Genomic DNA, 15,940 nt, shown 5'->3' on the forward strand with positions numbered 1-15,940 from the left:
GCTGTTACCATATCTCACCCAAGAAAAAAGCTTGGCAGCCTTTGTTTTGATTATTTTAATATAATGATCCCTGCAAAAGAGAGCAGTAATCTTGAAAGATTTTATGATAAGGGAGTAAAAGAAACGCTCTGAGTCTGTGGGGCATGAGCGGGACTTGAGGGAGGTCTGCTCTCTTCAAGCATTTTCCAAAGAGGCCCCGGACCCTTTCCAAGCAAGCCCCTACCTAGTCCAACTGCTACTTTGTGCACATGGCTTGCTCTGCTTCTGCAGTTTATCCAAATGCCTCCTGAAAATGTACATAGAGACAGGTCAATTAAACTACAACCCAGGCAGATGCAGAATTTCGGGTCGTTTAGTACAGTTTAGTAAGCATTCACATGTGAAAAATGCATTTCATAACAGTTTGTAATGCGCACAGGAAACATTGTCATGTTCTTGGTGGGAGATGAAATGGCTGGGATAGGAAGGCGGTATGCGAAGTGGGAATCGCAGTAGGACTGTTGCTTCAGTGTTCTAGGAGGCTGTATATTGCTTAAAATCCAGAGCTGGCAGGGATGTGCTTTTTAATAACTGTATCACAGTGCTCCCACCTTAGCACCCCTCCTATTCTTAGAAGTGCTTTCCTGCGTTTCAGTATTCTATCATGTGTTTGTTCATACTTGTCTTCTCCAGCTTGCTCCACATCAGCCCTCATTTTTATTTCCAAAACCAGTAAACATTCACAAATGGACTTATAAGGTCTATGGAATTGTGTCCAATTTTTCTCTTTTGACTTCATATGTTTTATGGGTCAGTTGCCTGCTAATATGGGGTTTGGGGCACAGCTGCTGCAACAATTGCCTGGGGGACAAAGAGAAGAATTTTAAAAAACTCTGTGCCCCTAGCAACCTTCCAGAGAGGTCTGGAAATGCAAAATGATAAATATATCTGTTTTCCCCTAGATTTTAATTCCCAACTGACAATACCAGAGCTCAGCATAGAAATTGAAACAGTAAGTAGATTGCCAGTGGCTGTCAAGTATTCAGTTGCTTCTGCTAGCCCCTATTTCTGTGATAGTTATTACTGTAATTACTAACAATTATATTGCAGTAACGCCTACAAACTCAAGTCAAGGATTTGGATTCCCAAATGCATTGTATTAGGTACAATGTTTGTACAGGTATAAGAACAAAACAATTGTTGCCTCAAAAGAGCTTAGAGAGGTTTTCCATCTGTGATGCAAATTCATCAGTGAAGTACTGCTGAAGCATGCATAGAAGAAAACCAAGACAAGCTAAACTATCATTACTAACCTTAAACTTGCTATCCAACCATCCCTTAGTGGAGGGAAAAAAAAAAAAACACCAACAGTGCCACAAATCAAAACCATTTGAAAGTCTGAATATAAGCAGAAAGGCCAAAAGTCCATACAGTGGAGGTAAGGGAAGGAAGTTACATCAAGATGATCCAGAAACAGGCACAGGTTTCCAAATGATATATTTAACTGCAGGTGGCCTTTGCCTTGGACTATCTCACCTAAGCTAAGATTCTGAAAGAAAAAAAAATGTCCAAGGAGGCATCTGAAAGCTGAAGAGCTTCTTCTGTTATGTCTTCCTTGTCTAGTGTGAAAATATTGTTTTATACACCTAAATAAATATGGCCACTAAACCACAAAATATTAGGTTATGTTTAAGGATGAGCACTTCTGATATACAGTGTCCTCAAACTGGCAGAAAGTCAGGGCTAAAGTAAATAGGCTGTTTCATTAATATGCCTGTGGTGATTTCAGTTGTGCTTACTATGGTGTGAAATGAAATGCATTTCAAATGATTGCTTAATGCAGTGATACTACTGCTGGTTTACCTGCTTCCAAGTGCCTAATATTCTGTGCTATAGTTGTATTATCTTAAACCAAAGAAAACCATACAGTATTGACCCTATATTCACTGGAAGCACTAGTGGATGGGGTGTGATCAATCTGCACACAACTTGTGCAGTTAAGGATTACTTTAATTTGTATTCTAGGTCTAACCATGCTATAGCAGCTACTGCTATAACCCTCATTTTTATTTTGAGGTGGTGGAATTGGTGACCTGGGTAGCGCTAAGCCATGATATAATAGGAGAAAAAAAAAGTAAATGAGTAGTGAGAGAGATGAAAAGCCAGCGAGGGAAGTGCTCTCACAGAGCTCTGTTTACCGTTTTACAGATGCTAAATGCAGGAAGTATGTCAATTTAGAAGCACATTTCCCAAACCAAATGAAAAGACCAATACCTACATTCTTTTCACCACAAAAACGCTCATTATTAAGTGTAGAATCTTACTTGAGACTCCAACAACAACTCCTTCATACCTTCATAGAGTGACGTGGGGTCACAGCCTTAGTTTGTGGATGCTCAGATACCCTTGTTTGTCTCTGTAGTCATGCGTTAGCGCAGTCTTCCTCCTCGCTAGGTTAATTGAAGCTATTGGTGACTGGTATATTTAAAAAAATTTGAAGTCTAGAGTTTCTCAAGTTCTCTGAGGACTCCATAGTCCTCAGAAATGAGAAATACACATTTCTGAAGACTCTCTTTTAAGTGACTTGTCTGATATCAGTCAGTATCATAATCACAATATCTTGCCACAGTTTCATTTTCTATGCAATCCTTCCTTATTCACATCTACCCTTTGCACTGAACAGAAATTTTTTAATGTGAAATTTTAATAAGAATTAAATGACATTCTCCCCTTAAGAGAATGTCAGTAACGGTTGTATCTGAGATTTTTAAATGTACAGCAAAAGCTTCAACTGCTTGAGCTAAGGGGATATCCAGTAGTTTTGGTAGGCCTTAGTTGCTGCACAGACTTGGTGGAACAGTATGCCCTTTGCCCAGTTTGCTAAATAGCACTGAATTTTTTCAGTGTTGAGAATCCCTAACTGTATTCATGTCCTGGACAAAGCTGGTGATTAAGGAATTGGTTGTACAGGTAAGTTAACCACACACACAGAATTTAGCACATTTACCCTTTTGAAGCTAAGGCTGATCCAAATAAATGAGATGGGTCAACTGTATGACAGAGCTGTAGTGTTTTCCCACAGCTGCCAAAATCATGCACAATGATCAAGTTTGTAAACTGGACAGAAATATCAAAATGGAAGACAAGACTGAAGCATAAACTTCTCTCTGCAAATCAGGTGTCATCCACTAGACAATGATATTGTTCCTATGGCTAATGAAGGTGTTGATACATGAAAGTGAGCAAGCGCTGGCTAAGCCACCTCAGTGGAACCATAGGTTCAATTTGTATTGTTGATGTCCTTCCTATCAGCAAATTCAGGAACAAGTCTCTAATAAAATCTGCTATGCATATGCAAATCAGGGTTTTTATACATCGTAGAATCTATCCTAATCTTGGGAGATGTTTACAGTGGTCTCACATGCTGAGCTTGTCCTCATGCAAAAAAATTCAAATAATTTAGTCAAAGTTCCTGACTGCATAGGCCTAAACCCACAATATTAATTTCAGATCAAAGATGTAGGTGAAATTTTGGGCAAAAGTGAGATCATAAATAGCTAACCATATATTTTTGTGAAGTCTGAAAGCACTTATATTTTCATCGCTTATGTTCCCTGCACATTCCCAGAATTATTTCAGTCTTTTCTAAGTCATGCCTAATCCACCCTGAGTTCCACAGACGGAGGAGGTCACGTCACACACACATGTGGATTATCCAGGCAACATCAAGACTGTCACTAATTTTATTACAGGATCAGTGGAAACGTGTCATCTAATAAACCAGTGCTAGAGATGTAGGAGACTTGTCTTCAGTTCTGCCCCCTGCCATATATTGTGTGTTGACTACAAATTAATGCAACATCCAGATCTCTTTAGGTACCTTGCTGTGATCATTTCAAAAGATTTCTTTAACCTCGATATAAAAAACAATGGCTTCCTTAATGTTGTTAATATTCCTCCATTTCTGTCGTACCCACCCATCCCCACCTCCACCCAAATCTTTAGTCCAATGGGGAAACTAAACAGTTACTAGTTCACAAAAAGTTTAAGTAGCTGAGAATGGGAATTCGTGCTAGAACATGGGCTACTTTATCATGCTTACAGTTAGGAAACAGACTATGTTAAAGATATCCGCAGTTTTAAGGTGGGCGCACCTAGCCCCAGTTGTCCAGTACACATTTTCTGTCACTTAATCTCACAACCCTAGTAACTTACCTTTAACTGACATAGGCTCAAAATCTCTTAGAGTCAAGGCAATAGTTCTTTCCTTTTGGCAAGAAGGCAGCAGCACTTTTACATAGCAGGTGAAATCTCAGCAGGGCCACTGTAGTCTCACTCTAATAAAACATCCTGCGACCTGTCTCAGAAGTTACTCTGTGTGGCAAATTCAGTGCAAAAGATATGTAAAGATTTTTAAACTCGGTCCCCAAAACGCATGGAAACATACTAAAGTCCACATTTTACCTTCCCAGGATACAAAATTCTACTTTTGGGAACTGTTTCTTTCTCTATGCAATGTTAGTTGTCTCCAGTTCTTCACTAGCTCTGGCCCTTAGTGTCAAAAAGGAGTCTTAATGGATACCACCAACTCCTATAAAAATACCTCATTTCTTAAAACCTAATCCCTTTGAGTTGTATGATGACCTCAAAATCCTGCATTTAAAAAACAACTTCCTGCATTTAAAAAACAACTTAAGTTTTTAGCTATCATAATAGTACAAGCAAGCTGGAAAGGAAGAACCTTATAAGCACAAAAGCTATAAGGCATTTTAAAGCACTTTCAGAATGATTTGGGGATTTACTAAACATCAAGTTTTTTTGGCTTGGGGGTTTCTTTGGGGTTTTTTTGTTGTTACCTTAGGATTTCTGCACACTTTTTATTTACTACTATTTGCAAGGTACGGTATAACTGTACCTTGCAAATACTTCACTTACAAAGATACCCACTTCTACAGATGACATCAGACTTAAACCATGCACTCATCTGAATTCTTCCATATGCAGCTTAGGGGTGCAGACTGGCTTACTGCATACCAGCTACTCTATATAGATCTGTTGCAGCTCACCATAAATTAGTAGAACTCAAGTATTACCAAAAAACATAACAGTAAAACCAGAACAAGGGAGGGTTACAAGCCTTTTTTTCTGTGCTGGCTACGATAAAGAACAACACAGTTCCTAGCCTAGTTTATCCAAGCTTTGTTTTCTCATACAAGGTAGGAATAAGGCAGGGGCAAAACCAGACTTTCAGCTCTAGATTCAGGATAATTCAGGAAATGCATGTATAAATCACATTGGAAAAAATGGAATTGGAAGGGGGAGGGAGAAGGGGAAGGGGTGTTAGACCTTTATCCATCCTAAATAAAGACTGTACGTATTGAGAGAGGAGGATGAATTGGGAAAGAATATACAGAGATCTAAATCAGTTCATTTATCACTTCATTTAGAAGTCAACTTGTTATACATACCCAGACATTGTACCAGTCAGATAAATTATATGCTTTTATCTGAAGAAATGCTACCAGAACATAAAAGTTAAAAAAAAAATGTTACTAGGGTTAAAGGAAATTCGAGGCACAATCAGCAGGGAAATTACAGAAACTGTCAATATTAAAGTAAATTTTAAAAAATATTTAAGAATATTGACAATTTTTAATATAATTCTAAAGAACGCTTTAAAGAGTCCATCAAATAGTTCTCTTCTAGTGCTCAGAATTTTTCTTGCTGATTCCACTGTTTTAAAACCTGATCTTGCACTTGTTGAACATAATTTCAAGTAATGGCAAAAACATTCCTTAGTAATGTTATAAGAAGCATTTTAAAACATTTTAACTAAGATTCACATCTACATCTGTCAAAGAATATCAACCAAACCAATATTATTTGTTTTCCAGGTACACATTTGGCAATGCCAAAATTGCCAAAAGGTACAGCCAGTCACTGTAAGAGGAGTACGAGCTAATGGTTCCTCTTCCGTGGAAAAACAAAAAGCTTTTTTTGAATTGCTGAGGAGTATTGCTGTTACAAGATGTAAGATAGCAGCATCTTAGCATAACGTACAGAAGTACCTGAAGCTGCAGAGCAACTCAACAAACCTTTGAGTCCCATTTATAAAAGCACTTTCAGTTTCCATCTTAAAGCAGGTGAAACCATAACAAATATTGCACAAGGAATGTTTATCTGTATCCAAAGCATTTGAATAAAGTGTTTATATGAATCAGTGTAAACTTGTTCTTTCTTGACACTTCCACTTTTACAATGCCTCACTTTGAATTCTGACTGGTTTTGATGTGGTATATAATTTTGCTTTTGACTGCGCACTGGTTTTATAGCAAGCAAAGACTTAAAGGTCAAAAGGAGTGAAGTGCAAATACTATTAAAATGAGCTGGGCAGGTCGTGTAATCAAAAAAATCTCATTGTGGATGCTCACTGAAGATCAGAGAGATCTGCACTTTTGTGGAAGTTGTTGCTGTATAGCGATACCTTCTCTGAGCGAATGAGGCAGGGGCCACCTTCACTATCACAGCAGCAGCCTCTGTGCCTCAGCAGAACAGAGATGATCAGTTCATAATATTGGAAAGACAGTTCTGTAAAAACAAAGGCAAAAGAAGCTTCTCTATGTATATTTGTGAGATCCAGCTACAAATAATATCGCTATGTAAATATAATCATGTGCCCCTGTAGACATGTAATTAAATACAAATTATTCAAAATGTATGTTTTGGATCATCCAAAATTATGCATAATAAAGGCACTTCAAGATTAAAATTCAACAATACAACCTGCATTACAAACAGAGCTGGCAACAGTGTAGACACTGCCTCTTGAAGTCTGCCCTACGCTTCCCATTTTAACAATCTACTTCAGTTGCTTATAATAGAAATATTTGGTTTCATTAACTGCTAACCATTTTGACTGGCATTTTCAAAGCTCCATCGCTTTTCTTTGAAGTGCCTTAAGTACTGGAGCAAGAATTTCAAATTTGTCAGGATTACTCTAGCAATAAGAAAGTGCCTTTAGCTTTTCCTCTAAAAATCTCTTGTGTTTAGCCATGCCAATTTTATGAAGAGCAAGGGGAATATGTAATTTTTAAAATCAGGTTTTTCACATCCTCAGAAGTATCATATAAATAAATTACATTTTGCAGCAATGCTTTGCAACTGAATTTCCCAGAGTTGTCAACTATATTGCATATGATCTACTCCATATTTAAGTAGGACTTCATCTGAAACTGAATTTCTGGGCTAGGTGTGAAGGAGTGTAAAAGAAGGAAGTCTTCTCTCTCATATTTTTGGTAGTCTCCCTTCATCTCTTACTCCTGGAAAAGTTTACACATCGTTACAGACAAACTCATCATTTTTCCAGTCTGAAAGACTAGAAGAGGCAGCATTTCTAGCATTGATTAGTGATTATAACCATCTAAATATGTAAATAAGGTTTTCCTATGATGTTAATTGCTACTATATTTGAAAGTTGTCCTTGTTCAGCCTTATTTTGTAATAACTGATTGCATGACACTCAAAAGAGTTCTACTATCTACATTATTTGCAGAGCACATTAAGGCTATATTAATTTTCTCATTTAGACACTATTTCCCTCTACAAAGTAGTGGTGATGTGTTTGCTTATTATTAACACATTTTTAAAAAAAAAAATTTGATAGCTTTACACAGCTCTTGCTTTTGTCAACAGAGGAAAGGGGAAAGTGAAATTTATTTTTGAATGTTTAACTATGCAATTATATTTGTCTATGTAGTTTTTGTGTTTTGTATATACCCACAGGCAAATAAACAAAGCTCTTGGATAGTATTTTTGTAAATCAGGTCACTCTTTTTCTTTAAAAAAAACCTTGGCTCCAAGATTTGGGTTTCTTGCTAACCTCCAGTAATTTATTCCAGATTGATGGTTTGGCTTTGCATGAGACGGGACATTATAATTCCTACTTGTGAGTTTGCTTCCTGACTCAGACCACGTTCTCTACCCTAAGACATTCTAGCAAATATATTTATCATTTCTTTTAGGATTTTCAGTACTGGAGCTTTACCACTCACATCATCAGATAATTTCTAGGTATACATGCCCACTGGACAACAAGACCTTATCGGAGAGCGTCATCTGTGTATGCACAGGGGTGTGGTGATTCCATTAGCTTTCCAAACAATGGATTTCCTGTAAAGGTAAACTTACACTCAGGAACAGCCTGGTCTGTTTTACAACCTGAAACAGAAACGTGGGACACTTTATCTGTGGCTTATATGGAAAATGTTATCACCTATCCAAATAATGCCCCCAACTGTCCTCTTTCCCAGCATTGTCTTTGCGCTTGATCTATGCACGTACTTCCAAAGGCTGATCAGCTAATAAAAGGTTTGCCTGTGAAAGACAGTCTGTAGCACTGGCCCAGCATGTCTTATGAAGCTCTGCTGAGTTCTGCACACAAATACTTTCAGAAATCAAAATCAGACAAGATAAACACATTTAATTCTGTTAAACTTTCATTAAATTCAATTATTATATTTTGCTTTTGATTAATTTCTGTGTAATTATGACATCAGCAGCTACAATTGAAATAGTTCTGAAGTTTCCCACAGGCAGTTCATTCCTATTACATCTACCAGTATTTGGCAAAATGGAAGCACAGCAAATAAGCAAGCAAAATCAATTTATCGGTACCATTTACTTATCAGTCCATCTTAGAATCACACACCCCACACGTAACCTGAATGACCTGTTTTTTCTTCCATTACTAATTATGTTAGAAAACGGATCTACCTCCCAGGAAGAACCTGATAAACCAGATACTGTATCCTACCTGGAAATTAAAGTTATACGCAGGGCCTTCAGCTGAACTTTATTCCTGTTTCTAGCAACAGCAGCACAAAGCAAAAAACATGGCTAAAAAACAAGTAAAAAGCATAACAATGTGTATCCTAAAATAAATAACCTCCTCCCAATCATAAGGCATCTATCAGAAAAGAAACACAGCCTTCACTTCTACCAGCAGGCCCTTCTCCTGCCGCAACGAGCCAGCTCAGCAGCTGATCCTTCTGTCAGCTGTAGCCTGTCTTACTGCGAGCACTTGAGCTGTCTCTCCTCCTCCAAGAAGCAAAGGGGAATTCCCAGCACTAATACATTTCCAGGTAATTGAGGTAAAACATCCACTTGCAGCTCTGGCAATGAGTCTTGCTACTGCGATAGACATATCCGGAACCTTCTTTCTTAATTATTAAACTCCATTATATCTGGAAAAAACTCTAGCTGGTTCAAAACATATTGGACTCTGCTAGGAATCAAAGGTTGTTATGAACATGTCACTCTGGTACGCCCATCTGTGTGGGCTCCCTGCCAAATGCCAAGGTTATTCAAGGTTTTTTTCTTCCAGCATCCAGCTTTCCCACTCAGTAGGAACTTTCTCTGCTCTGTTGCATGAGCTCCCATGGTGTCCTGCTGTAACCAAGAAGCTGTTAGCCTGTGGGAGAAAAAAGCTTTTGTCAGTAATGCTAAAGAACTCGCTTCCACAAAAAAGGAGTCACTGGACTGTTATCAGTTTTCAGAAGCAACAATCTAATTTCTTAATTTTCTCTGGATTCTTTTGATATGCAGTTGCTTGTAACCTTGAAGAATGAAGAATGAGACTTGAAATAGTAATAAATGCCAAATTACTCAGACTTCTCTGGTAATTTTGAATTAATTTTATGTTGCATAATTTGAGGGACTGAAGCTGACTTTTGGCACTAACCTTTATATTAACTCAAGTGATGACTTCACAGCATCTCTGACAGTCAGCCAGAATCTTTTTCTACATTGGTAATCTAGAGTTGCTGTTTTTGAAAAGTTTCACAGTTCTTAGAAAAATATTTAACTATGTTTGTATCTTACTGTAAGCTGACCTGAACTTCTTTTCTTTTGCCAGTTATGCCATATTAAGACCACTTGCTGCAATGCCTTTTTGCAACACCAAAAGCAGCAGAACAGGGGTTTGTTTAAGACTACTGATTGCTACCTAAGGTAGTTATTGATTTGGCCATTGCTAAACGAGGGCTAAAAGGCCCACTCTTTCTTTCCAAGCAAATCTGTATTTGACTACTGCAGTAATGTTTTATTTGTGAATAATAAGCTATCCACTGTACAAAGGCTTTTCTCAATCCTGAATTAAAATCTGGATATGAATATGGTACATATGAGATTAAAATGCACTGTATCTAAAATGGTAGCATAACACTTCAGTTTGCATAGAGAATCCAAGGAAAAGCACTTTATCAATCTGACATGTAAACAACAGAGAATGAGCAGGGTAAGTGAAGATTGCTGTCGCATGGGGACTCAGAACGAAGGAGCCTCTTTCTGTGCTCTTCTCTTCCCTCGTATACCGCAGGTGGCAGACAAACTGAACTGGAAACACAGAAGGATATAATCTATCCTGTTTTATATTAGCAAAGGTAAAGTAAAATACCTACCACCAAATCCACCACACTGTATTTACCTTGGCAGAGTGGCTGCAGAACTGCTGATAGAAGGCAACACGTTTTACAATACCGTCTATTGTGGCTACTGCAGCAAAGCAAGCTTAAACAGCCTACATGGTACATACTTATATCATATTCATATGAGACTTGCCATGTGTTTTGAGCTCACTGTTGCCTCCAGGGAAGGGTAGAGGGCAGCTTAGCTCCTCTGTCATTGTAGACATCATAGATGAAAAGTTTGTATAATCTTTTATGAACTTAATTTAAAACAATTTAATTTATTTCCTTCCAATGTTTCTACTTCCCGTTGATCCTACAGCCAAGTTCATATGTGATAAAAGAAACAGGAGTGCCACGAGAGTGGACTGGTGAAAACTAATGTATGTAGATACACCTTCATCAGTGAGAAGTCAAAAGTGTTTTAAATGGCAACACAGATCTCAGAGCCGCAGCGTTTACACAGCAAGTTTTAATCATTCAAGGGTTCCTCTATAGGTGCTCCCTGAAGGATGGTCACTATCCAGGATGGCTTCAAAAGTCTCGTAATTATTATAAGTTTTATTTTTACTGCCTCTTTCACACCTGTATAACATACAAAGCTTTATATAGGCAAAATGATGCAATTACCGAGTTAAATAATAGATTATATGGTTGCAAAATACAAAATACAGGTATTTCTACATTCTACACAAGTATAAATAACAAAATCAGTCAAAATCAGAAAATGATTTGAAGGCATAAGCAACAAAAAAGTATTTTCTAGAGGTAGTCAGAGTCCAAGAGGCTGCTCAACACCTCTTGGGAAAAAATAAGCCTGTGCCCATTACACTGACCGAATATTCTGCACATCCAGGAACAGTGCATCAGCTTCTGTTCCCACCTAAACAGAAAATACGGGTCATGTCTGATCTGCCAGTTGCTTTCTCTGAGCTCTGTGTAGCAGTCAACCATACCTCACTCTCCCACCATCAGTAAAGCCATAAAAATACATACGAAACCTTTGACTATTTCACTTCCTGAAATGGTAGGGCCACTGTCATACACCAAAAACTTTCACACACTTCTAAAAATTCTTAATTAGAACATGTACAAGCACATTTCAAATCTCTATTTCTGAATAGTTTTAGATGATTCAAAATGTCCACTGACAGAAACCAAAGAGCTGCTATTACCACGTGTGATTTTTGGTCAGCGAGTGGAAAGAAACAGTCATGCCATTTTGTTATGCAAAGCGTCAGTAGCCTCCTTCCCGCAAGAAAGAGAACTATGTGAAGTGGGTTTTGCTAGTTTTGTGGGACAATCCTACAAACAGTGTTTTGGTTAGACAGACTGCTCAGTTCAGCTGGAATGCATACCCGCTCCACCAGCACTGTAAAATTGTCCTAGAATTCCTGTCCCGATACATTGTTTTCATCCACTCTTCTCCAACTTACTCTGTTCACCGTTCTCAAGTCATTGTTAGGTTCCCTTGAAATTTTGTACAAAGTAAATGGTAAGTTTCAACTTAATAACTTTGAAGAACTTGCAAGCAGTGCTATGGCAGAGAAGTGGAGTTGTGCAGGATAACCACCTCTAGCAGGGCACTTGCACGAAACTCACACATTTCATACAGAATACATTCACCTAACAGGGGAAACCGTGTTAGAAGTATCTTACAGATGTACATAATTACAGCTACAGTAGATGAGCTGAATAAAGACACCTTGTTTCTTCTACCAGCTCTGCTGATGATTTGTTGGATGACCTTTGACAGCTTACTTTATTACTCAGTTCACCACGACTTCCTCCTGCCCTCACCTCCCCAATGGCAGGATAACACACACCTCGCAGGCAGTGAGTCAGTGTTTGCAAAAAAGCTCTGAGAGGACAGCAATGGTATATATGAGCTGTGACAAATACTGGCACTACAGTTCCTTTTGAAGTAACGTTAGACATTGGGTTTTTGACGTAAGTTATTGCAAATTTTTATTTGTCTGTTGGCATGAAAAATTTGGTTACTTATTGGTTTGTGCTGTTTTTTTAATTATATGAAATCTTTTGTTTGATATTGTAACTTCTACCCCCAACAGTAAATGGAGGTGAGCTGCTTTCTTTTCATAAAAGTTCACAGAGGACTCTTTCTGGCTCTTAGCAGATCCTTTGCTTCAAATTTTATTTCAAGAGATTTTGTATCGTGTGGCAATGCCAACTTTCTTGAGTTCTTACTGAGCCCCGCACTACGAAGGCTATGACGTTAGCCTTTATGCCTTTTATTGAATGGGTGGAACGTTTATTCAGCTGTAAAATGCAGATGTTACTTATTTAAGAAGCCTCATACAGCACTAGGTAAATGGCACTTGTATATTATTTTGGAAAAGGCTCTGAGATCCTGCAGGGTGAACAGTTAAAAATATTAGCTGTTGCACGGATGGCATTACATAACAGACCTCAGGAACTATTGAGTCAGTTTAGAAGTCGAAATAGAATACAAAGCTGCACTTCCCAAAATGCTGCTGTGCACACACTGAAGGAACCCCCCCCCCCCCGCCCCGGCTACCAGCTCTCTTAAGGCACACGGCAGCAACGTGGACACAGAACAATGGAAGTATAATCCCAGTGTTCATATAAATCTGAGTGGCACTGAGCTCTGTGCAGCTGATTGCACCTGGCACACTATGCACAATTTAAAATAAGTGCTCACAAATTAAGGGATCAGGTACCACAGAAGGCAGTTTGTTAGAGGCAGCTACCCAGCTTAATTCTAGCTGATGTTATGCCCCTGGCAGTACTTTTGTAAAGAATCCGTCCCGGTCTTTGACATGAGGAGGAAGATTTGGCCCAGAGTCTGCACTGAGGGGTGTGATTGAGAACTTGTTTATAGAAGTGTTGCACTCTGTGCCCAGCTGCAGGAAGGAGGAAAACAAAAAAATACTCGTTTGTTGGATCAGCTCATTGCCTAAGTACCTGGTAGGCAACACAATCGGTACCAGTGTCCAAAGCTGACACTACAAAGTAGCACAGAAGTACTGCAACTGTCCTGGAAGCACGTCTTCTAGGATCCAGCGCTCTGCATATATTGTGACTTGCCCCAGCCTGTTGCCATTCCTTTTTGCTAAAAATAGTGCAGTAGGCTCTATGGTTCTCTATGAAGCTGAGACTGACAGATCTGCTGTTAAAAACACACTTCTGCTTCTGCAACACAGAAATATATTTTATTTCTATAAGAAGCACAGGAATTATCTACCAGATACTTTAGAGAAGAGCACAAGAAGTTCTGCCTCTAGTGGTTATCATATAAGCTGCCTCCTAGGGCAAGTGTTTCCCTTTAATTTTCATTAATTTAAGACAGATTTAACTACTGAAGTATAAGAGACTGTATCCCTGATAAAACTTTAATTTCAGTGCTTACATAAAAGCAGCTGATTGCAACTGGACCTTTGGATCTTTGAATGAAAGGAAAATAGAACATGTCAGCAAATTCTTCAGGTTGCCACCTTTTGCCCAAAATTTACTGGCCAAAAGGAAGCCTAAATTCTCTTTCAGAAACGCACAGTGAAAAGACTGAAGAGACAACCAAGTATGATAGCTGCTTAATGCCTTAAATGTCAAATAGTTTGGTCTGTGACAGGTTGGAATGTAAAACTCAGCTGTACGACTTGCATCCTGTTAAATGCTATCTTGTTCAGAATTTGTAAGTTTTTATTGTATAGCTGCCCTGGATGATTCATCAAAACTATGAGATATGAGCATGTGTAGATCGCAGTTAATATTTACATATTGGATTCATGCAGTAAGAGTGTCACAAATCCTACAAAGCAAAGTAACCCCAGCTACACGCTCCATCTGTTGATTAGGTAGCTGGTGCCTGGATTATTGCAACATTGACTGCAATGCTCTTATTCCCCGAAGCTCTAGCTGGCAGTTTTAAGGCATGATGTAACACGTCTTGCCTGGGTGGAATGCTGCCCGGCTCTAAAGTAGTTTGCTTGGTTTAGTTTTGACTTACTGTGACTTCTGCATAAACAATCTGCATGTTGATTTTTAAGACAGTAGTTAAAAAGGCAGGCTACGCCTATGCCTCATCCGGTTTCTTGCTGAGGCTCCTTTCATAAAGCTGGCTTTACTTTATTTAATTTACAATCTCTTTCTTTGTTTCAGTTCGTAAAAGTTCACATTTACCTTGAATGCTACTGAATGTCCCTCCTAAACGTGCAAAATTTAAAGGATTTTCATGTATAGAGGTTAGTTGTCCACCCTAGTCACATGGTTGCTATCATATTGGCATTGAAGTATTCATGGTAGAAATATTCAGTGTTCTCATGCTCTCCAAGGGATAAGCTGTATGAGGCACTTTTAGGGAATACACTGTTTTCAAAAAACAACTCAGAACCCCACTTCTCACCAAAACAGTTATTTTGGATCAGTTTCGATTGGGAACTAGGCCTAAACTCAAAAAGGTAAAAATACAGCTATACGTTGTGTTATAAACTTCTCTTTACCATTCAGTAGAGATAATATTTTGAGCGTTTTAAACCACTGGTTATTTTTAAAGGCAGCTAAATAGCTCCAAAGGAAGGTAAAAAATCTTCAAACACCTATTGAATTTACATCACTGACAATAAACGAAAAGATAAACCCTGGGTTAGAGCCGCATTTGGTCTAAACAGGTATACTTTCCTTGAAACCAGCAGGCTTACAGATTTATATCAGTACGGAAGCTGACACAACCGGTATATAGGAATATATAGGAATTATATGTTTTGATGCAACAGGAATTGTGGGATTAACTGTCCCAAAAACTACTAAATAAATTACCAGTGGGCAAAAGGCACTAATTTAGCAGTAACGAAGAAAGGCAAGAGCAAAGGTTTCAGTTTGGAGAATGGTTTAAATTAACTTGGACACTTCAGTCTGGAAAAGACATGAAGCTGATAGGAGCTGGGTTCAAAGCAAACCAGAAAGGTAGCTCTTCGTGTGACAGGAGGCAGCCATGTGCAACTCCTTGCCAAAAGATGTTGTAGATAATAACAGCTTACATGGGCTCAAGGAGAGATCCTCTACGGGTTGCTAAATACCTCCAAATGACATTCAGCTCAGGAAGTGCCAGAAGTGAAAATAGCTGGGAGTGCAGGAATATATTTAGGGGAAGTATCGTACCTGCCTGTCTCGTTTGTATTCTTCCCCAGGCACCTGCGGACAGCCACCACCGCAAATGCAACTCCCAGCCAGGTTAGCCCCTGCGCTGACCCAGAACACCCAACGCAGGCTCTTATGTGAAACAAAAGCATCGGTGGTGTGTTTCAGAGTAAACAGGGTCTTAACTCCTCCCCTTTGTTTAGTACTAAGCTTAACCACCTCTCCCTGCCTAGACTAGAAAACCACACTGCCAATTAAATCTGTTTTTCAATTTTGTTGCTAAATCACAGGGGAACCCCAATAGTCATGGTATGGCAAGACTTGGAAATGGTAATTTTTTAATCAAATGAATTACCTTCAACTGCCAATTTGAAATACCG

The 15,940-nt window shown here is 38.7% G+C and overlaps 1 long non-coding RNA gene across 2 annotated transcripts; it reads right to left on the reverse strand.

The window, feature by feature from the left end:
• Window positions 1–847: 847 nt before the first annotated feature.
• On the reverse strand, window positions 848–15,704 carry LOC138067470 (uncharacterized). 2 transcript variants are annotated; one of them, XR_011141453.1, is made up of 4 exons: window positions 15,582–15,704; window positions 8,792–9,448; window positions 4,195–8,196; window positions 848–3,892 (listed from the first exon to the last, which is right to left on the reverse strand). It is a non-coding gene; the product is annotated as an uncharacterized lncRNA (long non-coding RNA). The 2 variants fall into 2 exon arrangements; XR_011141452.1 differs by having other exon boundaries at window positions 848–8,196.
• Window positions 15,705–15,940: the final 236 nt, after the last annotated feature.

The sequence above is a fragment of the Struthio camelus genome, chromosome 5, assembly GCF_040807025.1.
Source record: "Struthio camelus isolate bStrCam1 chromosome 5, bStrCam1.hap1, whole genome shotgun sequence".
Classification (NCBI taxonomy): Eukaryota; Metazoa; Chordata; class Aves; order Struthioniformes; family Struthionidae; genus Struthio; species Struthio camelus.